The sequence below is a fragment of the Anolis carolinensis genome, chromosome 3 (assembly GCF_035594765.1).
Source record: "Anolis carolinensis isolate JA03-04 chromosome 3, rAnoCar3.1.pri, whole genome shotgun sequence".
Lineage (NCBI taxonomy): Eukaryota > Metazoa > Chordata > Lepidosauria > Squamata > Dactyloidae > Anolis > Anolis carolinensis.
This window is the reverse complement of record NC_085843.1, coordinates 176,526,889-176,550,768: the sequence shown is the minus strand read 5'-3', so window position 1 is coordinate 176,550,768 and position 23,880 is coordinate 176,526,889.

Here is a 23,880-nt window from a genome sequence, read left to right as displayed (position 1 = left end):
ATAAAGTTGTTGGCCACACTATCCACACAAGCAAGAGCCTCCTCAGTGGCTGCTCCCAAGTTATGGAATTCTCTTTCATTGGAGGCTAGGATGGCCCATTCATACTCTTTTGTCAGCAGGCAAAGGTTTTTATAATTTGTAAAATGGCTTTCAGTTTTTAATTGGTGGCACAAGATTTCATCTTTGTTATGCATTGAATAACAGATTTTTTACACCATTTTAATTGTATTTTACTTTAACTTACATTGTAGAATGGCTTCTCATATTGTGAGAAAGACATAATATATGTTAATTAATATAATAAGAACCAGACATCCAAAGAACTCTGCATGGATGAGTGAATCTGTTGGTTCTGCTTTCTCCTATTTTTCAACTTTTTAAAACCTAAAATTCTTTTAATGCATGAAGGAATCTGGTAATTTAGGAAGTTTCTTATAAAAAATGAAACATAACATTCACCCATCTCCAGACTTAATACAGCAGCTTTTGCATTACAGCAAAATATTTGATGATCCTGTAAGATTTTTTTACCCTGAATCTTCACTGCAAACACCAATCTATATATATAAAAGAGTGATGGAATCGCGGCACCGAGCAAAACAATTAAACTACAGGCCCCCCACCTTGAAATTGGACAACACAACCCATCATCCACGCCTCTAGGTTGATACAATTAAAAATCCCGTCAAAAACCTCCATGGGACCTTAAAACCCCAGCTGCCGGCCTGGCTGGAAGGCCCCATGGTGGTCGGAGGAGGAGGGGCCTCCACGTGGTTGGGCCGCGGAGTAAACATTGTCAGGCCGTGGCGGGGCCCCAGCAGGCGTGGAACAACCCCCCCCCAAGCGCCACCTCCTCCATGCGCCACAGGCCGGAGAGAGGCCCCCACCCCCGACCCACCTCAGCCTCCCGAGGCTGCGAGGCCCCAATGTTTCTTTTCTTTTTTTCTTTTTTTTTTGGGATGTGGAGGCCTGCAGAGCCGAAGGCAGGGGGGGGCTTCCAGAAAGGCCCCCCTCCCCATGAAGACCATCGCAGCCTCCTCTGTGCCCCACTGGCCTCAGGGCGGCCCCAGCAACGAGAGAGCCGGAGCCCGAACCTTCCCCCCCCCCAAGATCCACCTCTGCCTCCCACCAGGCCGGAGGGAGGCCGCAAGGACCAAGGTTTCATTTCTTTTAACTATTTTCTTTTGGAGATAAACACCTCAAGGCTGGGAAGTGCCCTGGCCCCAAGGAGGGAGGCCCCCAGGCCGCAATGTTTTGGTTTAGTTTTTTTTTAGATGGAGGCCTCTAAATTCCAGAAAGGAAACAACTGGGCCAGCTAACATCTCCCAACAAAGGATTCCCCCAGGCAGGAAGCAACAATATAATCTCTAAAATCAGGACATTACATAAAGAAAACACTCTGAAAATGGGAATTCCAGACAGGAAACCAACAGGGCCCGCTAACACCTCCCAACAAAGGATCCCCCCAGGCAGGAAGCAACAATATGATCTCTAAAATCAGGACATTACATAAAGAAAACACTCTGAAAATGGGAATTCCATACAGGAAACCAACAGGGCCAGCTAACACCTCCCAACAAAGGATTCCCCCAGGCAGGAAGCAACAATATAATCTCTAAAATCAGGACATTACATAAAGAAAACACTCTGAAAATGGGAATTCCATACAGGAAACCAACAGGGCCAGCTAACACCTCCCAACAAAGGATTCCCCCAGGCAGGAAACAACCAGGCTTCCAAACAGCAAGGCTATTCAGTTGCTGTTCAGCCTAACCAAGCAACATTTCCCCTTCATAGTACACCCTCAGGGTTTCAAGCCATGTGAGGCTACTTCGTCTCATTCAGCCTGCCCAAGAAAGGATGCCCCTATGTAGAAAGCAGTCAGTCTTTGAAACAGCGAGGCTATTCAGTGCCATTCAAATTGGCTAAAAAACCATTTCCCTACAACGCAAGTACCCAGCCTTCCAAGCAGCAAACCTATTCCATTGTATTCCAGCTCACCAAACAAGGATTCACGTAAGGAGAAAACACCCAGACTTTAAGACTGCAAGGCTATTCACTGCTATTCCAACTGGTCAACAAATGATTCCCATCAGCCACAGCAACGCGTGGCCAGGCACAGCTAGTCTCTTATATTATGTGTTTGCCTTCATCCCTTATTCCTGCCCCAAAGCTAAGTGCAAACATTTATATTTGATATTTACATCTTTTACCTTTCCTCTTCTCTGCTCTCTTCCTTAACTGAACACACATTCCCCAGGGCAGGGAAAATTTTCTTTTTTTAACTCACAACTCTCCACTAAACTCCATATACACATGAATGTATTACTGAAAATAATATGAGACATTTATCTGACATTTTCATTTTTAACCAAGCAAAGATGATCCAAATATAGAAAACACCACAGTATTTTAGGCAATTTCTGAATTTTAAAGTCATTCCTATCCATTGTCAGGCTGGAGTTAAATCTTCAGTGGAATACAGCACATAGACTGCTTGAAGGAAAAATGGAAACAAAGCTAAAATCTCTGTCCACTCTCCAGTCCCTTGTATAGCAATCTAGTTGTAGAAAATTGTAGGCTCATGCTGAAACAAAATGAGTGTGGGTCTTCTTAAAGTTAATAGTACAAGACTTGCTTTGTCACATTAAAACTTGTATATGTAAATCAGTGATTCAATTTAAGAGTTTTGAAATAGGCCTTGATATTTTCCAGACCAAGTACCAACACTACAGCTGAGACCATATCCAATTTCTAGTCTGAACTAGAATAGACTAATTGAATCAAAGGAATCTATATAAAAGTTGATTCAACAAATGATTAAATGGATCTACACTAGTTGGGTCTAACAATTGGCTTTAGTCTCAGCTGTAGTGTTGGCATTTGGTGTGATCAGAGGTAGAGCTTAGAACACTTAGTTTTTAGATTGAAACATCCAAAATCCCTAAGCCAGAGTAGTCCATATATCTAAGATGATTAAATTGTTAATAGAATATTTTCCTAGTGTTGGTGATAGGACTATCCTACATGATATCTTCAGGTAGTGGATTGGGCTAGTGGCTATTGGGTTCGCTTCATGGTACACAGCTCTCTCCTTCAATGCTTTCCTGCCACCTATAGCACCTATTGCCTAAAGAGTGTCTAACAGTAGGACCAACCCTTATGTAATATTCATAGGTATCTACTAGGCATGGGTGAATTAATCAGAATAGTCATTAATCGTAATAAATTTGTTAATTGTAATAAATTCAAACGGGGTTCTGAGGTGGTTTGGCGCTTCCAATTCAAAGCGTTGGTGCTCATGCCTCGGAATACCTTCGGATAACCTTCAGATATATGAGAAAGTGTTTTAATTCAACCAATTTCCTGGCTAGCATTGGGGTTTAGAAACCAAGCCTGGAGCATTTTCCCTCCTGGCTATCCAGGAGAGAAAACCCCCTTCCCTTCCTGGTTGGTTTCCATACCCTCCCTCCTTTGATGCTCTGGGGATTTCTTTCACACTTATGTTTCTACGTGTCTCTTCTTCTCTCCTCCTCCTTTTCTTTCAGTTTAAAATGCGTGCAGTTGGAGATTTGCAGGCCGATTGCCTGCGTGCTACTGGAGTGACCCACTGTATCTTGAGGTCAATACCAGATCCTTTTGGGCTCTCCTCTTGAGAAGGAGAACCCTTTTGGACCTTTGGCTGACCTCTCGGTTTCGTTGTCCCCCCCCCCTGCTTCAATCCATGGGGGGAAGGGAGCTGCTGCTCTACCCAGTTGCCCTCCAGAGCTGGCACTCTCCTAGGAGTCCTAATGTGCCCATCTCTCTGCCATGAACACACACCTTCCTGGTTGGTTTCTATGGGACTCTTAAACCTGTTGCTATCCAGGAGAGAAAACCCCCTTCCCTTCCTGGTTGGTTTCTATGGGGCTCTTAAACCCGCTGCTATCCAGGAGAGAAAATCCCATTTCCTTTCTGGTTGGTTTCTATGGGGCTCTTAAACCAACTCCGGAGCATTTTCCCTCCTGGTTAGAAGTGGGCTAAGCCTTATAGGAAGAAAGCCACTCCTGACCGTTTTCCCTCCTGGTTAGAAGCGGCCTGTTTTGAGACAGCATAGTGTAGTAGTATAGTGGTTTGAGAGTTGGACTACGATTGTGGCTTGATTCCCCGCTCAGCCATGGAAACCCATGGGGTGATCTTGGGCAAGTCACAAACTCTCAGCCCCAGAAAACCCAATGAAATAGGAAATAACACTTTCAAACCAGGAACAGATTACTTCATTCAGAGGCTGATAGCCATCTGTCAGGAGTGATTTGATGGTGTGCTATGATTTCCACTCCTTGTTGATAAATGCCATTTCCTAATTGGTTCTGTCATAAAAACATGGCAAAACTTTATTACACTGCCAAAACTTTGTCTTTACACAAGGGATGTTCTATAAAAAATATGGTTTGTTGAGCCTTTGTCCACCAATTTAACAAAGTTTCAGCCACAAAAACAAAGCTTCTGAAGTAGAACAATGACTTTCAAAGTAAAGACAACCCAATGAAACAGGAAATAACACTTCCAAACCAAGGACAGATTTTTGTTATTATTAAAAATGTTTTTTTAATAAAAACTTTGAAAATTCGTCAAAACTCTGAGAATAAGTCAAACATTCTTAGATTTGGTGAGCTAACCGTGGTAAATATGTTCTACCACTGTAGCAAAGTTCATTAGGATATCTCAAAAAATGAGGGAGAGAGAAACCACTCAAGTTTCCCATTGACAATAATGTTTTACTTCATGCGCATGCGCATCTGCCATTAATGAGGTATATACAAAGATTCCGAATTTTTGGAAAGTTTCAAATTTTTTGCTTCAAAATTCAGAAATGACTTTAGAAACTAAGCTCCAGCACCGCTACTTTCTAAGCGAGTATTGAAACATTTTTTTAATGGATAGCACATGCTTAGTATCTACAAATCTGCCCATACATGCTAATCCCTGGAAGTTTCCAGGATAAATATGCACAACATTGTCTGCTCTTTGCCTCACATTGAGATCTTGGCAACTATAATACATGTATGCAACTTGTTTATTTTTTAAAAAGATGTGAGCGGTGCTTGATATCTCACATTATATGTTCTTGTGTCCTTTGTGCACAAATATATAATCTTCTTGGTGTGCATGGATTATGGTCTTTGATTTAAACCGGACCATGAATATGGATTTAACCTCAGGGCTACATAAGGGCTTCACAGCCCTTAGTCAAAATAAAATGTTAGATAAATAATTATTAGCTGGTTTCAAATATCCCCTTTTTGGGCAAGGTTCTGGAAGAGTGGTGCCCTTTCAGCTCCAGAGTTTCTTTAAAGAAACTGATTATCTGGACTCATTTCAATCTGGTTTCAGACCTGGTTACAGAATTAAATTGGCATTCCCACCGCTGCCACCAATTTGTAAAAGAGGGTAGCATAGAAGACCCAATTAATAACAAATAGATGTCCCAAATAATAAAAGATAACTGCTACCGATTAGTGGAAATGCAGCCACTACTGTGTGGAGAGACACCTTTAGATTATAAAAGTGCTCAACCACCCAATAGCTCAGAGGAAGCCTTTTACTTTATTCGGTGTTAAAATGGTAGCACAATTGTGCTGAGGGAGTCTATAGACAGAGGCTTTGATGTAAAAAGAACAATATCAAGTTTATTCAGGCACAAGCTTGGTGGTTACAAAAGATTTTTCACTTAGAGGTATTCTTAATAACAGTTACAATACTAGAATGAAATGAATCAAACTCTCTAAAGTATCACTTCTTTTACTTAAAGTAGTTAAAACTTTTTCCTCTGCTCCTTTCTAAACTGTTACTTCAATGAATCTCTGTGAGTCCAGCTGGGATTGGTTCCCAAAGTCTGAAACTTGGACTATCCACTGACTTCAAACCACAGTCATCCCTGTGATATACTATCACAGATTCTCTGTGCCTTTCCAGGACACAGACTACATTAAATAAGTCACCAAATTTATTTGAAACTGACTCAAAATGAACAATTGAGTCTCCTTGATCCCATCAACCTGGAATCAATCTTCCCTGTGCCTCATCAGAGCACAGACTGAGGCTTCACTTTTAAAAACCTCTTCACTTCTCCTTCCCTCGGCAGAAGGCTCCGCCCACATCTCCATGGCAACTGCCTCAGAGCCACTATATGGCTGTCGCCGTCTCACACCTACCCAACCAAACCACAAGCACATAGTTAAACACAAACATGAATACAAAACTCATACTTCATTACAGTCACCTTGGTAGATGATCTACAAAGAGAGCTAGATGGGGGAGTGTGTCCCTGTTGGTTCTGCTGGCTCTCTCAGTGGGATTTGATATCATCGACCATGGTATCCTCCTGGGTCAGATTGCTGGGATGGGATTAGGAGGCACTTTTCTACAGTGGTTCCATGCTTTCCTAGAGGACCAAATCTAGAAGGTGGTGCTGGGTGACTTCTGTTTCCCCCCTTGGCCAGTGGCCAATGAGTTTCCTCAGGGATCTATTCTGTCATCCATTCTGTTCAATATCTTCATGAAACTGCTGGGAGAGATCATCCAGAGCTTTGGATTTCAGTGCAATATTTATGCAGATGACACCCAACGCTATTACTCCTTTCCACCAAAAGCCAAGGATGAACTGGTGTCTGTTAACAGTAATGGGCAGGATAAAGGCAAATAGATGGAAATTAATTCCTGACAAGACAATGGTGTTCCTGGTCAATCGGAAGACAGACCAGGGTACAGGGTATAATCTGCACTGGATGGGATTACCCTCCTCCTGAAAACACAGGTAAGCAGGTTGAGGGTGATCTTGGATTCATCGGTGACCCTGAAGGCTCAGCTATTGGCAGTGGCCAGGAGTGCCTTTGTACAATTAAAACTTGTGTGCCAGCTGTGCCTGTACCAGGAGAGGACCTCCTCTCTGTCCCAGCCCCATCTCAAAACCCGGCTATTGGGAACTAGAGGAAGGGCCTTTTCTGTAGTTGCCTCCCACATCTGGAACTCACTCCCGAAGGAAATCAGAATGACCTTATTGCAGTCCTCCGTTAGGAAGCAAATAAAAACTTTCCTATATACCCAGGCATATGGAGATGTGGATGTTTAAAGATCCGGCACGATGAAATAAGGAATGGAATTTAGACACAGCTTTTAACTTTGTTTTATTAACATTGTGTGATTATTATTATTTTCATGTGATCTGCTTTATTGTCGAATGCTCTGTTTTGTTTATTTTGAATTGTTTTAGTCTATTGTTGTGTTTTACAGCATTGAATGCTTGCCTTTTATGTTGTGAACCACCTTGAGTCCCCATGGGGAGATAGGGCAGGAAAAAAATAAAGTTTTTTTTACTTACTTACTTAGACTATGGCCCCTGTAATCCCCTACTACTAGGCATACTGGCTAGGGCTGATGAGAGCCTAACAACACCTGAAGGGCCACACATTTCTTATTTCTAGACTAGGCTGACTTTTTTTTATCTGACCCAGCAGTGCTCTTACATTATTCTTAATGGTTTGGTTGCCATTAAGAATGTTTCTTAATAGCCACCAAGAGAATGTTTCTATATGCCTGCAGATTCACATTGGTTGAGTAATTTCATGGATGTCACAAATGGCAAAGAAAGCTCAGTCTGAAAAAAGGTGAGCCATATTGTATAGTTCACTTGTTATTTTTTTATTTGCCAGCTGTGACAGATGTAGAAAAATGAATCTGCTGATGCTGACTAATCTGCAAGCAAATCCAATGGATCATAAACTGCTTTGTTTCCATTCTATATAACTGAAATTATGGTGACAAGTCTTAGTTTATGAGGTCAAAATAAAAAGAATAAAACTTAAATTACGAGTCCAAGACTATTGCAGTCTCTTCATGCCTCTTGAAGGTTTTTTTTTTTGCCTTTAACTGCTGGCAACTGTATTTGGTGACATATCTGTTTGGAAATTACCTGGCCTAATTCAGTGGGAGCTCAATATATCATATTACAGCTACATGACAGAAATGCTGTTTTTGTTGTCATGGCTGGAATCAAACTCCTGGGGTAACTATAGAGGACTGACCTCGTAATCCTTATTCAAATCAGCCAATTGTGACATCATGAAGGAGAGCTTGGATGGGACAACACATCAGAGCAAGTTAACTGAAGGAAATTGATATCATGTTCATTTGGTGCCATGTACTTACACAGCAGAAGGCTCCCATCCTATGGGCATAGAGAGTTTTACTCCCTACATACTAGGGAGAAACACTAGAACTAAGTTTCATTCACTGGAAGTGAATGGTAGGAGTTTCAAAAAAGACAAAAGGAGCTACTTCTTTATGCAGCAAAGGTTAGATAACAGAATTTGCTATAATGAGTGAAATGCAGAAATGCTCAGCACTTAAAGAGTGAAAAGTGTGTTAAGGAAAGCAGTTTAGAATATTATTTGCATAGTTTATGCTCATATACTTGATCCACAGAAAATTTAGGCTTATGATGTTTATATATGAAGATTGGTTGGCTTCTGTATTAAAACTTCTTTTAAACACTTTGAAATCAGGTCAATATGTTTGTCAAGCTATCCATTGCCTGAATCAGGTCAACCTTTAGGAGAGACGAAGAATTGGATTAATTCAATTTTCCACTTAACTGTATTATATTGTTGCTTCCTGCCTGGGGAAATCCTTTGTTGGGAGGTGTTAGCTGGCCCTGTTGGTTTCCTGTCTGGAATTCCCATTTTCAGAGTGTTTTCTTTATGTAATGTCCTTAACAATTACTCACCCAGACAGCTTACAGGGTAAAACCCTTAGGTCTCTATAACCTAGGGTACATCTATAATGTAGAAAATAATGCAGATTGATACCACTTTAACTGCCATGGCTCAAGGGTATGGAATCAAAAGAGTTGTAGTTTGTGAAGCACTTAAAGCCCCAACTATGGTTTTGAAAACACAGGTCATGGTTTTCTTGAGTAAGCCTATCTCTCTGTAACGGAATCTTAGTACATGAGTAAAATCTGTTCCTTTAAGTATCATGTTATTTTATTGAAGTAGTATTTCCACTTAATAATAGGAAAAGTGACACAATTTACCAAACATCCTCCAATATAGCCCCCCATCCCAACACACACACACACACAAATCAACATTCTACAGCAGGGGTCCCCAAACTTTTAAAACTGGGGGTCAGTTCACGATCCGTTGGAGGGCCTCAGACCGTTGGAGGGCCAGACTATTGTTGGCCAGGTGGCCACCGAGCAACAACAACAACAACAACAACAACATATTTAGCCCAACCCCTTTCTGCCTTTGTGGACCAAAAGCACAAGCAAAGCACCCCTGACAGATGGCCTCCCAGCCTCAATGATAATTTTAAAAGGTGCTTTTAGGATGTTTTTAAGATGTTTTTAAAGATGTTTTTAAGATGTTTTTTAAATTGTTGATTTTAGCCGGTTCTTGTAAGCCGCTCTGAGCCCTAGGGGAGTGGCGGCATATAAGTTTGAAAAATAAATAAATAATAATAATAATAATAATGATGATGATGATGATGATGATGGTTGGAAGAGACCCCTTGGGCCATTTAGTCCAACCCCCTTCTGCCTTTGTGCCATGGGGGCCAGATACATGGCTTTGATGGGCCGCATGTGGCTGTAGTTTGGGGACCCCTGTTCTAGAGCGAATAAATTTTACCCACCATAGTGTCATGTACAATGCTGGATTCATCACAGGGCACATAAGTACAAACTTGGAAATAAGATATCAGAAGTAAACATGTTATCTATAATATATTAGGTACTTCTGGATATAATGTGGATATGATGACATTCTTTTATAAAATGACACAAGAGATAGACTCAGTCAAGAAAACCATGGCCCTGAGATTTCAAGATCTTAATTAAGGCTGTTAATATCAGGGTGTCTTGGAGGTCTCTTGTTTATTGGATAATGATAGTCAATGTAAAATGAAAAATGACTACTGCTGTACATTGGAAAAGTAACATCTAATTCAGAAAATATTAGTAAAGAAACAGAAACAATAATCCTGGGAATCTTCCAAATGGCAATTTTGAGACATAAGTTTTAAAAATGCATGCAGATCTATTTTTAGATAGTTTTCCTTGAATAAGGTCCTAATAATATTTCCTGTCCAATATGGATTGAGCTAGTTCTTGGCACAAAACCTTTTTTTTTCATCCTGAGACCCTGTCTCATCTTCACATCTAGTTTTGTTGGATGTTTTAAGTTTCTTCTGCTTCTCTGTGCTTCAAGCCAAGAAAAAACTTTGGCACTCACTCGTTCAAAATTATGTGTCAAAAACAGTCGAGTTCTTCAACTTGTATAAATTATAAATATATCTATAAATAATGTAGTTGAAACAAATCTACATAAGCTTTCTTATTTAATGTAACTTGTCCGGAATGTCTTCAGGCAAAAAAACAAAACAACAACAACAACAAAAAAACTCTGAATATCCCAGATTTTGTTCATGTGCAAATTAATTTTATTTTGGAGAGTTATGCAATATTTTGCCCATCCCAAAGCATTCCTAGGGTACTTCTATCTAGAAGTTCTTATTTCCCAGGTCAGTGTAAATTAACTTGCTGCTGCTCAGTCGTTTAGTTGTCTCCAACTCTTCATGACCTCATGGACCAGTCCACGCCAGAGCTCCCTGTCGGCCGTCACCGCCCCCAGTTCCTTCAAGGTCAACCCAGTCACTTCAAGGATACCATCAATCCATCTCGCCCTTGGTCGGCCTCTCTTCCTTTTTCCTTCCAATTCCCCCAGCATCGTGATCTTTTCCAAGCTTTCCTGTCTCCTCATGATGTGGCCAAAATACTTCAGCTTTGCCTCTGATATCCTTCCCTCCCGTGAGCAACCGGGCATTATTTCCTGGAGGATGGACTGGTTGGATCTTCTTGCGGTCCAAGGCACTCTCAGGATTTTCCTCCAGCACCAGAGTTCAAAAGCGTCTATCTTCCTTCGCTCAGCCTTCCTTATGGTCCAACTCTCACATTCATAGGTTACTATGGGGAATACCATTGCTTTGACTATGCGGACCTTCGTTGCCAGTGTGATGTCTCTGCTCTTCACTATTTTGTCAAGGTTGGCCATTGCTCTCCTCCCAAGAAGTGAACATCTTCTGATTTCCTGGCTGCAGTCTGCATCTGCCATGATCTTCGTGCCTAGAAATATAAAGTCTGTCACTGCCTCCACATTTTCTCCCTCTATTTGCCAGTTATCAATAGGTGTAGTTGCCATGATCTTGGTTTTCTTGACGTTTAACTGCAACCCAGCTTTTGCAATTTCTTCTTTCACCTTGGTGATAAGGCTCCTCAGCTCCTCCTCACTTTCGGCCATCAGAGTGGTATCATCTGCATACCTAAGGTTGTTAATGTTTCTTCCAGCAATTTTAACTCCGGCCTTGGATTCCTCAAGCCCCACATGTTGCATGATGTGTTCTGCGTACAAGTTGAATAGGGAGGGTGAAAGTATGCAGCCCTGCCGCACTCCTTTCCCAATCTTGAACCAGTCTGTTGTTCCGTGATCTGTTCTTACTGTGGCTACTTGGTCTTTATACAGATTTCTCAGGAGACAGACAAGGTGACTTGGTATCCCCATACCACCAAGAACATGCCATAGTTTATTATGATCCACTAATTAACTTAAATTAACTTAGTGTTGCCCAAAATGCTCTCCATGTTTATGTTTGTGTTTTACTAGAGCTAGCTATGATGGCTACCACCAAAAAACACAATGACTTTTTCCAAGACCCACATTCAAATGAGACCAAAAGGGGGAACAAGAAATGCTATCAGTAAGACTTTGGATGCAAATTCATGGTTATGAAGCTTTGAAAATGAAGTAGGAGCCCAATATATCTTCATTCCAGCAGTGCCAGCTGAAATGAACACAAGGTTGAATTCTGTTATGTTTTTGAAACTAGGTATAATATTTGTCTAACTTTGGAGTGACAAGTCTGGTGAATAGAAAAGATCTTGAATCCAAAGGTATAAGACAAGGACAGGCCAGTGATGATCTTTCAACTGTTGATGAAGGCAACAGCTATAATCACTTTCAAGAAGAGGGAAAATGTGAGTTGTAGTCCAACATATGGAGGGCTAACAGGTTGCCACCCCGATATAAGAGCACATATGGGAAGCAAATGGAGAGAGTGAGCTTGTCTTCATCTGCAGTTCTATTCTCAACTTTAAGAGAAGTTTCTGTACAAGAGAAAGATTGTGTACTCTATTTGTTACTGGGCACACACACCAGGTTGGAATTTTCACTGACAAGGAAAAGATACTAATAGTTTAGGCAAGGGAAAATCTTATGCACAGAAGAAATGCTTGGCCCATGACTAATTTTGTAAACATCTGATGTAAAACTGCTGGTTCATCTTAATTATTAACTCTTCCTCCCCCTCCCTTGCCTGCAATTCAGTGGCTTCTAATTATATCAGAAATCAATTTTGCTGCCTAATACAACATGAGGCTAATTCATTATGACTGCTGCATTGCACATAATGTAGCTAAACTCTCCTAGACAGTGTATTAAAGGAAATTAGTACTCCCATAATGTACTTCAATGTATCTCGAAGGCGATGACCAGGTAATTATTACATACCAAAAAACAGAATATTGCCTCATTTAGAGCCACATTTTAGGTAGCTTGTTCTATATAGACTGGTGTTAAGAGTAGCCCAGACCAATATGAGTCCCCTGGAGATTGAATGGTTATTTTCTGACTAATCTGGGTGTTTATCAAATGGTGAAAATAGTAGAAATCTACAGGATAACCACCGTGTTTTCACAGTTCTAAAATATGTCAAGAAATACTGAGATCCTACACTGGGAGATATAAAGTTCCTCCCTGGTGGAACTATGGTAGATCTCCCCTTTCCCCTCTTGAAGGACTCACCTTTCTCCTGGTGGATGTTGCTCTTTCTCATGACAATTTTAGTGAGTAGAAGAGAGCTGGGGATATTGGGGGAATATCTCACTATGTGCCTATAATCAGACTCATACAATGGCATTAGTCCATGCCACCTCCAGAGGAACTCCAGGAGGTCTAGAATGATTTCCCCCATTTTGCTTCCTCACATAGTATATAACCAGATGCTTCTCACATGTCCCCATTTCCCACCAGGTAAGTGAATCCTGTAGAGATTTGGTCATTGTGTGAGGGAAGAAGTGAGTTACTCCTTCTGCAATGACCCAAAAAAATAAATATACATATCATTAATTAGTCAAAGCATTGCCACCTCTTAGACTATGTAATTATACATGCCAGAGCTCACTGCAATGTACTCCTCACAAGAGCCATGACAAGTATTGAGGACTGCTCGACAGACCATTGACTAATTTGATCCACTATGGCCATCAAGATTGCCCCTAAATGTAGACTCTGAGGAACAAAGATAAGGCATAAAATGAATACCAAAGCTCTCCAATAACCTTCTAAATGAGCCCTTTTCCAAACAACACTTACAGGTCATCTATCCATGGAAAATGTTGTGGAACACTGGAATAAACTGAAGACCTTTATCATTACAGCCTGGGAAAAAACCTTTGGATACCATTCTTATCAAGACTGGTTTGATGAGAATGATAATGGGATCCAACACTTAAGAAAAGGAAAGACTTCCAAATATAGCAAAGAGACATTAACTGTGTTGCTAAGAAAAGGATGTTGGCTAGTGCACTGGTTCTCAACCTGTGGGTCCCCAGATGTTTTGGCCTTCAACTCCCAGAAACCCTAACAGCTGGAAAACTGCCTGGGATTTCTGGGAGTTGTAGGCCAAAACACTTGGGGACCCACAGGTTGAGAACTACTAGGGTAGTGTAAAAGCTAAGGTCCAAAGAAGGACCATAGAACTTAATAACATCTGGTGGAAGAAAAGGCTCAACAAATCTAATACTTTGCAGATGCCCATGATGCACAGGGATTCTTTGAACCCACAAGGGTCATTTATGACCCAACAAATCATGGCACACATCCTCTACGCTCATCAAATGGAACCAAATTCAGAAAGGGCAAAAGATCCATGGCACTACATTGGCAAGAGTACTGCCAAAGTTCCAATTTGACTAAAGAAGCCACAGTAAACCAAGGATGAGTTTGCAGCACTGCCTATCTTGGAAGAAGTCAGTAAAACTATCAACAAACTAAAAAAATAACAAAGCCAGTGGACCTGATAGGATTCCTGCTGAAATCTTTAAAGAGAGTGGACCTGAGCTGACATAACATCTATACAAGCTTATTGAAAAAGTGTGGGTGACTGAGAAGATCCCAGCAGACTTCAAGCGGGAAAAACAGACTGTGGAAACTATCAAGCTATCTCCCTACAAGGCACTTTAAACTCCTTTGCAGAAGCATACAAAAAGCTTGGCCCATCACTGAACATGGAAAAAACTCAAGTGTTCTACCAGAAGGCACCAAATTGATGATGCAATGCAAGAAAATGCTAACCATTTCCACTTTCTAGGCAGCCACTTATTCACATTGACACCCAAATACAACACCTTCTGAGCTCTGTGAGTGCAGCATTTTTTCAAATGAGAGTGTTTGAAGATTAGGACATCCGTAGGGATACCAAGATACTTGTTTATAAAGCTATTATCCTTCCAACTAAGTTGTATGCCTATGAAACATGGATCATCTACAAAGTCACTCTCAACTTCTGGAAAGATTCCATCAGCATTGCTTCTAAAGAATCTTGTAAATCTCTTGGGAAGACAGGAGGACAAATGTCAGCATTCTGGAAGAAGCAAAGAGCACCAGCATTGAAACAATGATTCCCCGCCAAGGCTCTAAACTTGGCAGACAATTATATTCAGCCATTAGTGATAGCCTATAATTAATGGAATAATGTTGTTGTTTATTCGTTCAGTCGCTTCTGACTTTTCATGAATTCATGGACCAGCCCACACCAGAGCTCCCTGAAGGCTGTCGCCACCCCCTGCTCCTTCAAAGTCAAGCCAGTCACTTCAAGGATATCATCCATCCATCCATCTTGCCCTTGGTTGGCCTTTCTTCCTTTTTCCTTCCATTTTCCCCAGCATCATTGTCTTCTCTAAGTTTTCCTGTCTTTTCATTATGTGGCTAAAGTACTTCATCTTTGCCTCTAATATCCTTCCCTCCAGTGAGCAGTCGGGCATTATTTCCTAGAGTATGGACTGGTTTGATCTTTTTGGCACTCTCAGAATTCTCCTCCAACACTGCAGTTCAAACGTGTCTATCTTCCTTCGCTCAGTCTTCCTTATGGTCCAGCTCTCGCATCCATAGGTTACGATGGGGAATACCATTGCTTTAACTATGCAGACCATTGTTGCCAGTGTGATGTCTCTACTCTTTACTATTTTATCGAGGTTGGTCATTGCTCTCCTCCCAAGAAGTGAACATCTTCTGATTTCCTGGCTGCAGTCTCCGTCTGCTGTAATCTTTGCACCGAGAAATACGTCTGTCACTGCCTCCACATTTTCTCCCTCAATTTGACAGTTATCAATCAGTCTGGTTGCCATAATCCTGGTTTTCTTGATGTTTAACTGGAACCCAGCTTTTGCACTTTCTTCTTTCACCTTGGTGATAAGGCTCCTCAGCTCCTCCTCGCTTTTAGCCATCAAAGCAGTATCATCTGCATACCTAAGGTTGTTAATGTTTCTTCCAGCAATTTTAACTCCAGCCTTGGATTCATCAAGCCACACACATCACATGATGTGTTCTGCGTACAAGTTGAATAGGTAGGGTGAAAGTATACAGCCCTGCCATACTCCTTTCCGAATCTTGAACCAGTCTGTTGTTCCGTGGTCTTTTCTTACTCTTGCTTCTTGGTCATTATATAGATTTCTCAAGAGACAGACAAGAGGACTTGGTATCCCCATACCACCCCATGCCACAATTTATTATGATCCACACAGTCAACGGCTTTAGAATAGTCAATAAAACAGAAATATATGTTTTTCTGAAACCCCCTGGCTTCCTCCATTATCCAGCGAATATTGGCAATTTGGTCTCTCGTTCCTCTGCCTTTTCTAAACCCAGCTTGGACATCTGGCAACTCTCGCTCCATGTATTGCTGGAGTCTACCTTGCAGGATCTTGAGCATTACCTTACTGGCATGTGAAATAAGTGCCACTGTACGAAGGTTTGAGCATTCTTTAGCATTTCCCTTTTTGGTATGGGGATATAAATGGATTTTTTCCAATTTGATGGCAATTCTTGTGTTTTCCAGATTTGCTGGCATGCATCACTTTGACAGCATCAACTTTCAAGATTTTAAACAGTTCAGCTGAGATACCCTCATCTCCTGCTGCCTTGTTATTAGCAATGCTTCTTAAGGTTCATTCAACCTCACTCAGGATGTCTGGTTCTAATTCACTCACCACACCGTCAAAGTTCCTCGATATTATTATTTTTCCTATACAGATCTTCTGTATAGTTTCACCGCCTTATCTTGATCTCTGCAGCTTCTGTTAGGTCCTTACCATCTTTGTTTTTGATCATGCCATTTTTGCCTGAAATTTACCTCCGATGTTTCTAATTTTCTGGAAGAGGTCTCTTGTGCTTCCTATTCTATTGTCATCTAGTGGAATAGTGGTAGAATCCTACTATTGTAACTAATCATTCATGATCTGATAAATAATGTTTTCCTATTGAATAGGGAAGATAAATATTAGAAGGAAGGAATTCCTCCAATATCTCTCAACACCAACAGAAAAAATAGTAGAACCCATGCCTTCCCCACTAGAATCATAGAATAGTAGAGTTGGAAGAGACCTCATGGGCCATCAGTCCAACCCCCTGCTAAGAAGCAGGAAATCGCATTCATAGCACCCCTGACAGATGGCCATCCAGCCTCTGTTTAAAAGCCTCCAAAGAAGGAGCCTCCACCACAGTCCAGGGGAGAGAGTTCCACTGCCGAACAGCCCTCACAGTCAGGAAGTTCTTCCTAATGTTCAGGTGGAATCTCCTTTCCTGTAGTTTGAAGCCATTGTTCCGTGTCCTAGTCTGCAGGGCAGCAGAATACAAGCTTGCTCCCTCCTCCCTATGACTTCCCCTCACATATTTGTACATGGCTATCATGTCTCCTCTCAGCCTTCTCTTCTGCAGGCTAAACATGCCCAGTACTTTAAGTCCTCATAGGGCTTGTTCTCCAGACCTTTGATCATTTTAGTTGCCCTCCTCTGGACGCTTTCCAGCTTGTCAACATCTTCCTTCAACTGCGGTGCCCAGAATTGGACGCAGTATTCCAGGTGTGGTCTGACCAAGGCAGAATAGAGGGGGAGCATGACTTCCCTGGATCTAGACGCTATTCCCCTATTGATGCAGGCCTACTTGAGCAGTGCAAGTATTGTTGAAAGTATTATAATGTTTGCAAAATTATATAGTTCATGTTTAGCCAGTAGGTCTGTACCTTTAACTGGTAGTATGCTTGTATTTTAAGTTTTATCAATCAGATACAGGTGGAGCTACGTTTTTCATTTATATATTCTCTGCATTCTGCCTGTATTCTCTCTCTGAGTTTTTTGTTCCTGTATTATGCTTCTGTTACAGCAATAAAGTAAGATGTCTTTATGCTACAATGTAGCTTCTTATTTGACCACATTACTTCGGGGCTTTGTTTCTGCTGCAGCCTTATTATATTTTTCTTTTGATACTCTGCAACCTAAGGTTTTTACCTTTGCTGACAAGTATTCCTTCATTTTGAAATGCACAAAATTCCACAAAGTAATGTGTCTCAGGAGTTTGCTTTCCCTCCATCCCCTGATTCCCAAGGACTATACATGTGCAAGCTCTTTTATGGATCTAAACTAGAGCTCTGAATTTAGCTAAAAGGCAGAGGTGGTCAAAGTGCATTTTGTGGCCATGGATGGTCCTTGAGCTCCACTTGTGTGACCGTTGATGCCTCTACAAGTATCACCAAACCCTTTGCTCCCCATTTTTTTTTAAAAAAAAAAACAAATTTCAGTGTGATTTGTGGACAATTTTTGTCCTAAAACTCCACAGGGAGTCCCCATATGAGGAAAGACATGAAATAAAACCTGTAAGCATCTCAGAATCATAGCATCTCAGATATACTCCTAAAGATATACTCCAAATACAATTTTCCTCTGTAACAACCCTCAAGATATTGTCAGGAAGTGATGTTGCATAATTTTTGTTCACCCTTTTGAGAGACAGCAGAGGAAAACAGATGTATTTGGGTTTGTTGTGAGTGGGTTGGTGCTCCCAAATTGGCCAACCCTGTTGTAAGAGTATAACACAATGAGATATACTCCTAAAGAATCTGAAAAATAAATGCCATGTTGAATGCTGAACAATCCCAGTGGTAAAGCATGTCAAATATATAATATTAAAATCAACCCCATTGATCTTGTTATAGACACAGAAAAATGACTGGAACTGGACTAACAACAGTTAGGAAAGTTCACCCAGTTTTATTAGCCTTTGTAATGTGGGTTAGATTTGCCAACAGCATCCACAATTGAAACAAAAATTGGAGTCATGCCCTTTCTACCCAGCTTGTCAAATCTTTAAGAAATTCTGCTGAACTACGCAGGTCTTATCAGACTCCAAAGTAATCATATGTAATACAAGGGCAGCAAGGGACATAAATAGACAATCTGAGGGGAAAAAAATGGCTGCCACTGGCACCACACTACATTCTGAAATGATGGTGAAATCTAAGTATTATGCTGCTACTGAGGCTGGTATTTCCTTATGGGTTGATTCTATAGTACTAGTCTAATCTTTGCAGGTTCAGAAGCATTCTGGTGGAATTTCCTTGTGGTTGGTCAGACTTGATTTCAAAGCAATAGAGACATATTCTAAATCGCATGCCCTCCAACATTTTACTGATTGAAAATAGGTATGCTTACTAGGCTTGAGAAAAATGTTTCTAAACTCGCTTCAACAGTAGGGGATGCTGGTGCTTCGTTTCTGAAACTACTTCCAAAATTTGGCCCAAAAAAGTTTCAAAACTTAAGAGTATTCGAAATATTCAAAATTAATTCGTTAATGGCGGACGCGCATGCGCAGTGGCCAAAAACAGCACCGGGGGGACATTACAGGACTTTCCCATCCTCATTTATTGAGCTATCTTCTTCAAACTTTGTACAGTGGTAGAACCCATTTAACACTGCTAGCTCACCAAAATTCAGAACGTTTCCCTTATCCTCTGATTTTTGGTGAATTTTCATAGCTTTTATAATAAACCATTTTTAATAATTGCAGAAATCTGTTCCTGGTTTGAAAGTCTTATTTCCTGTTTCATTGGGTTGTCTTTACTATGAAAGTCATTGTTCTACTTCAGAAACTTTGTTTTTGTGGCTGAAACTTTGTTAAATTGGTGGACAGTGTCCCAGGAAACCATAATGTGCTCCATATCCCTTGTGCAAAGACAAAGTTCAGGCAGTGTCATAAATTTTGCCATGTTTCTATGACAGAACCAATTAGGAAATGACATATATCACCCAGGAACAGAAATCATAGTACACCATCAAATCATTTCTGACAGATGGACATCAGTCTCTGAATAAGAAAATCAGTTCCTGGTTTGAAAGTGCTATTTCTTGTTTCATTGGCTTTTCTGGGGCTGAGAGTGTGTGACTTGCCCAAGTGGGTGGTTGAGTGGGGAATCAAGCCACAATAGGAGTCCAAGACTCAAACCTCTTCCTCCCTCCCTCTCCCTCTCTCTCTCTAAACTTATCATACCTTCCAAGAATTCACATACCGTATGAAAGTTTAGTCAAGATGGTCAGAGGAGGAAAGACAAACATCACTCTTGCCTTTGGCTAAAGAGAGCAGCAGCCTGATTCTGTATTATGTGTCATTGTTGGAAAAATTTTGCCTTTCCATTCCAATGCTTTCTATCATTGGCCTTGCTTTCTGGGGCATCTGGATATTTTAGCCAAAAAAAAAAAGAGTAGTTCCCAGATTATGCTCTCTTGAGAATAAGGATTAATCATTCAAATAAAACTTACTTCTGAGGCTGCTGTTCACCATCATGGATGTGCTGCCCACTTTTGCTTTTGTGTTGGAGATTGACTACTGTAATGCACTTGATGTGGGGCTGCCTTTGAAGATGGTTCAGAAACTGCAGCTACCCTGTTTCCCCTAAAATAAGACATCCTCAGAAAATAAGACCTAGTAGTGGTTTTGCTGAATTGCTAAATATAAGGCCTCCCCCAAAAGTAAGACCTAGCAAAGTTTTTGTTTGGAAGCATGCCCAACGAACAGAACACCAGAGCATGCAGGATCGGTAAATGTACGCACCATAAAGTGTTGTACATGGAAATAATGGTAGTAACAAGAAATTCTTGATAGAATTCACAGTTTGTCTGGTTATGCTGGTTTGTGATTACAACTACTGTACAGTATATAATAAATGTTCATTTTTTTGTTCAACAATAAATGTGAAATAAGACATCCCCTGAAAATAAGACCTAGAGCATCTTTGGGAGCAAAAATTAATATAAGATACTGTCTTATTTTCGGGGAAACACGGTAGCGCAAAGATTGGTTGTTCGATTACTAACTGGGGCTAGCACACCACACCCCTACTAAAGCAGCTCATAGAATCATAGAATCATAGAATAGTAGAGTTGGAAGAGACCTCATGGGCCATCCAGTCCAACCCCCTGCCAAGAAGCAGGAAATCGCATTCAAAGCACCCCCGACAGATGGCCATCCAGCCTCTGCTTAAAAGCCTCCAAAGAAGGAGCCTCCACTACAGTCCAGGGGAGAGAGTTCCACTGCCGAACAGCCCTCACAGTCAGGAAGTTCTTCCTGACGTTCAGGTGGAATCTCCTTTCCTGTAGTTTGAAGCCATTGTTCCGCGTCCTAGTCTGCAGGGCAGCAGAAAACAAGCTTGCTCCCTCCTCCCTATGACTTCCCCTCACATATTTGTACATGGCTATCATGTCTCCTCTCAGCCTTCTCTTCTGCAGGCTAAACATGCCCAGTTCTTTAAGCCTCTCCTCATAGGGCTTGTTCTCCAGACCTTTGATCATTTTAGTTGCCCTCCTCTGGACACCTTCCAGCTTGTCAACATCTCCCTTCAACTGCGGTGCCCAGAATTGGACACAGTATTCCAGGTGTGGTCTGACCAAGGCAGAATAGAGGGGTAGCATTACTTCCCTGGATCTAGATGCTATACCCCTATTGATGCAGGCCAAAATCTTATTGGCTTTCTTTGCAGCCGCATCACATTGCTGGCTCATACTTGTTGTCCACAAGGACTTTTTCACATGTACTGCTGTCTAGCCAGGCATCCCCCATTCTGTATCTTTGCATTCCATTTCTTCTGCCGAAATGAAGTATCTTGCTGTTGAGTTTCATTTTGTTAGTTTCGGCCCATCTCTCTAGTCTGTCAAGATCGTTTTGAATTCTGTTCCTGTCTTCTGGAGTGTTGGCTATCCCTCCCAGTTTGGTGTCATCTGCAAACTTGATGATCGTGCCTTCTAACCCTTCGTCTAAGTCGTTAATAAAGATGTTGAACAGAACCGGGCCCAGGACGGAACCCTGCTGCACTCCACTCATGACTTCTTTCCAAGATGAAGATGACACATTGGTGAGCACCCTTTGGGTTCGTTCGCTTAGCCAATTACAGATCCACCTAACCGTAGTTTTGTCTAGCCCACATTTTACTAGTTTGTTTGCCAGAAGGTCGTGAGGGACTTTATCGAAGGCCTTACTGAAATCTAGGTACGCTACATCCACGGCATTCCCTGGATCAACCCAACTCGTAACTCTATCGAAAAAAGAGATCAGATTAGTCTGGCATGACTTGTTTTTGGTAAATCCATGTTGACTATTAGCAATGACTGCATTTGTTTCTAAGTGTTCGCAGACCACTTCCTTAATGATCTTTTCCAGAATCTTGCCTGGTATCAATGTGTGGCTGACCGGACGGTAATTGTTTGGGTCGTTCTTTTTTACCTTCTTGAAGATAGGGACCACATTTGCCCTCCTCCAATCTTCTAGGACTTCTCCTGTTCTCCAAGAACTCTCGAAGATAATTGTCAGTGGTTCTGAAACAACCTCAGCTAGTTCCTTCAGTACTCTTGGATGTAGCTGATCTGGCCCTGGGGACTTTAATTCGTTTAGAGCAGCCAGGTGTTCCTGGACAACTTGTTTCCCTATTTGGGGTTGGATTTCTCCTAATCCTTCGTCCATTCCATGTTGCTGAGGTTGAAGATGGCTTTCTTTTTTGAGAAGACCGAGGCAAAAAAGGCATTAAGCAGTTCTGCCTTTTCCCTGTCCCCTGTCGCCATCACCCCATCTTCTCCTTGCAGAGGCCCTATCGCCTCCTTGTTCTTCCTTTTTCTACCAACGTATGCAAAAAAGTTTTTTTGTTGTTTTTAATGTCCCTGGCAAGCCCGAGCTCATTTTGTGCTTTAGCCTTGCGAACCTTTTCCCTACATGAGTTGGCTATACGTTTGAATTCTTCTTTGGTGATTTCTCCCCTTTTCCATTTCTTGTGCATGTCTCTTTTAAGTCTTAGTCCGGTTAGAAATTCTTTGGACATCCATTCTGGCTTCTTTGCACTTTGCATATTTTTTTTCATTGTTGGAACTGTTTGCATTTGCGCCTTGAGTATTTCACTTTTTAAAAACTCCCATCCATCCTTAACTCCCTTGTCTTTTAATATTGGCGTCCATGGAATGCCGCTCAGTATTTCCTTCATTTTTTGAAAATCAGCTCTCTTAAAGTCCAGAATGCGTGTTTGACTTGTCTTAGTTTCAGCCTTCCTTTGTATGGCAAACTGCAGGAGCACTTGGTCACTTGCTCCTAAGGATCCGATGACTTCTACTGTATTGATCAGGTCTTCCACATATGTTAAGATTAGATCAAGAGTGGCTGATCCCCTTGTTGCCTCTTCTACCTTCTGGACCATAAAATTGTCTGCAAGGCAAGTGAGGAATTTGTTGGACTTTGTGCTCTTGGCCGAGTTTGTTTTCCAGCAGATATCAGGACAGTTGAAGTCGCCCATGACTACTATATCTCTTCTTTGTGCCTGTTTGGTCAGCTGCTGACAGAAGGCTTCATCAAGTTCTTCATCCTGGTTCGGAGGTCTGTAGTAGACACTCACAACGAGATCTTTTTGAGTCCCGGTTCTCTTGATTCTTATCCAGATGCTTTCAAGCTGGTATCCCGGATTACAGTCTTGCATTTCTTCTGCAATGTAACTGTTTTTGACATATAAAGCTACTCCCCCTCCTCTCCCCTTTGTTCTATTTCTGTGAAAGCGGTCATAGCCCTCAATGGCTACATTCCAGTGATGGGAGTCATCCCACCAGGTTTCAGTGATGCCTATGACGTCGTACGTGTGGTGCTGTGCTAAAAGTTGGAGTTCGTCTTGCTTATTTCCCATGCTCTGTGCATTAGTGTAAAGACATGTAAGCCCCTGTGACCTTCCCCCGGGCTGTTTATTTGGGATTATTGAGCTCTCGGTACTTGGTCATTGCTGTGTTTGTGCAGCCCTCCGTTTAGCCTTTTGCCGGTTCCCTGTGGTCGTGGGTAATATAGTGTTTGCCAGGCTGTTGTTCCCCTCCCCCAGTGGATCTAGTTTAAAGTGCGCCTGATGAGGTTTGTGAGTCTGTGTGCAAAAATATGTTTTCCTACTTGTGTGAGATGCACCCCATCACTTGCCAGTAGGCCATCCTCTTGGAAGAGTAGACCATGGTCAAGGAAGCCAAAATGCTCCTCTTGACACCATTTTCTGAGCCAGTTATTGACCTGTACTATTTTTCTGGCCCTTGTAGAGCCATGGGGGAGAAGGGATGAAAAGATCACATGTACATTACACAGTTTTAGCTTACTTCCGAGGGCTTGTAAATCATTTGTGATCTTTTGAAAAGTATGCCTAGTGGTGTCATTGGTTCCTACATGAATCAAC